The 2,823-nt window shown below is 42.7% G+C and overlaps 1 pseudogene; it reads right to left on the reverse strand.

Annotated features, from left to right (window-relative positions):
* Positions 1 to 1,374: 1,374 nt before the first annotated feature.
* LOC143975847 (ras-related protein Rab-1A pseudogene) lies at positions 1,375 to 2,023 on the reverse strand (annotated as a pseudogene).
* Between the last annotated feature and the right edge of the window lie 800 nt (positions 2,024 to 2,823).

Raw genomic sequence — 2,823 nt, forward strand, 5'->3', positions numbered from 1 at the left:
AACCGACTCTGTGCATATATGGGTAGTGGTCGCTGGCTATGGTGTAGCGTGCGTTCCACTAACTGAGCTGGTGGTGAAGTATAGGCAGCGACCACTACCCATACTGTTTATGCACAGAGCCAGTTTTCATGTTTAGGGTGACGTCCAGTTTGTTTACAGCAATAAGGTAAAGCAGTCCAACTTATCTGGTGAGTGTGGCGTATTCACAGTCCCCCACGAGGTGGATGCACAGATAGTATTGGTATATGGAGCACAGCAGCACTTTCTTTAAAGAAAAGACTTTGTTTTGCACAGTCATCACTATATGCACTATTATGGCGCGTACACAGTATCGCACATTCCAACAACATTCCGACGGATGTTGGCTCAAACTTGTCTTGCATACACATGGTTACACAAAGTTGGTTGGAATTTGCGAACGTCAAGAATGTGATGACGTACAACACGTACGATGGCACTAGAAAGAGGAAGTTCAATACCAAGTACACCACCCTTTGGGCTCCTTCCGCTAGTCTCGTATTATTAGAAGTTTGATGAAAGACGATTCGCGCTGTTCAGCCTCATGCTTTTCCAATCGTTACTGCTCTTCAGTTTTTGCTTGTGGGTTCATATTTCTATTACCTATTTGATTGCCATTCTGGCGTTCTTGTCTATTCGTTTCTGATTTTCATCTGCGGCCTTTCTGTTTTTCAGTGCATTCTGTTAGTTTGTTCTGACCAGCCGACTGCTTTGAAGCCATGGGGACCTTCAGCTCGGACCAGAGGGTTTATAAATACCACCTGGACAGAGCCAGAAGAGTGGTGGAGAATGCTTTCGGGACAATGGCCAGCCGATTCCGCCTATTCCTTATGCCAATCAACATGTCGGAATATAAACTTTTTTTTTTTTACATATAACATCTCACTAAACTTTATTGATGCATGGAAACCGACAGACACTGTTGTGCTGTTTGATAAAAAATGGCTGAACTTCAGATTCAGAAAACTAAACCCGACTCCTAAACATGCCAATTGAAACATAAAAAAAAAAGTGGGGGGGGAGGGTTCATTTAACCAACCACAAGGATGGGGCTTTTGGTATTAGTAAAGCAACAAGGGTTACACACAGTATTAAGAAACCGGCACACAGGGGAAGGGGGGCAGGGGGGAGGGGGAAGGTTTAAAACAGTTCTGAAAATGAAGTTAGCTGTCTTGAGTTAAGGGTATATAAAAGTCAGTATTGAGCATTTACAATCGCTGACCTTTGGGGAGATGGTAAGATTCTGTTGTAGTGTGGCTGCATACAGTACAATTCAGGCAATTTTTGTTTTGTCACCTCAGATTGAGATTTCACTGCTGTGAGGAGGGAATGGGGTGATTTAGGGGGCAGGCCATTTTAGAAGCAACCTCTGCTGGACTGCTTGACTGGAGTGCTCTGGATTTTGATGTCTGGGCCGCCAGATGTAGCTCCAGGACCCATTTGCTTTTTGATCACGGCAGCCATTGTCATAAAGGCCTGCTCTACGTTTGTTGCATTCTTCGCACTTGTTTCCAAGAATGGAATTCCCAGAGAGTCTGCAAATTCCATAGCTGTTCTGCAGTCTACTACCTTCTTTGTGATCAGGTCACATTTGTTTCCTACCAAAAACTTGTTAACATTTTCACTGGCATAACGATTTATCTCCTGAAGCCACTGCTTTACATTGTTGAATGATTCCTGATCTGTAACGTCATACACAACAATGATGCCATGAGCGCCTCTGTAGTAACTGGATGTGATAGTTTGAAATCTTTCTTTGCCGGCTGTATCCCATATCTGAAGTTTGTTTTGCCATCTAATTCTATAGTCCTGATTTTAAAATCCACATCAATTGTACTGATGTAACTTTCTGTGTATGTATCATCTGCAAACCTAAGCAAAAGGCAATATTTCCCACTCTGGAGTCTCCAATCAGAAATTTGACTAGTCATACTCGGGATTCATGCTGGACATGTCACTGTTCTCTCCACCGCTTCTGCAGAATCACAACACACGAACACCGGAGACCCTCAGCCTCGCCAACCAAACCTGGGTCCAGGGGACGAATGGAAAGTAAAGAGGCGGCCCGGAGATCCACAGAAGGTTCCAGAGACAAACCTACGATCTAATAATGATAACAAATTCTTCCCCCCAGCAGCCCAGGAACTACCCCCCAAATACCAGTATAGCCGCCGCAAGCTCGAGCTCTCTGTAACCCCAAACGGCGGAATATAAACTTAACCAGATAATCCTTGCATGCTGCATTCTACACAACTACAGTATTTAAGGAGAAATTCAATTAACTATGTTGCCTCAGTTGGGTCTGAGGCCGAACTTCAACAAGAAACCCTGACCTGAAGCTGGCCTTCCTGGCTTACCCCCCAAAGCGCCTGTGAAGTAAGACAAAAGTATGACGAGTACTTTGTGGGTGGGGGGCATTGATATGCCAGAAACTGTTTAAGAAACATGTTACCAACAATTTTTTTTAACTTAAACAGGGTTTCTTTTAACTGTCTCCTAGGTTCTCCAATTGGCTTTTCTTTTTGGACATTTTCTTCAATAGTGCAAATGTAATTTATTTAATACATGAGTTGACAATCTCTTCTTCAGCAAACTATTATTATGTTGTGGGTCTGCTACACACACCTTTTTTTTGTTGTTAATGTATGTAATGCATTACTGAGAAAAATATTCATTATTTTCAGCACCATGAATACATTTTGTGGATTCATGAAAATGGTGTGATTGTGGCAAATTAGAAAGCACTGTGGATGTTATTTACTAAAGGAAAATCCACTTTGCACTCTAAATGCACTGCAAAAGTGC

This window comes from Lithobates pipiens, unplaced genomic scaffold (assembly GCF_037356315.1).
Source record: "Lithobates pipiens isolate NorthernLeopardFrog02 unplaced genomic scaffold, aLitPip1_a1.2 Scaffold_13, whole genome shotgun sequence".
Taxonomy (NCBI): Eukaryota; Metazoa; Chordata; class Amphibia; order Anura; family Ranidae; genus Lithobates; species Lithobates pipiens.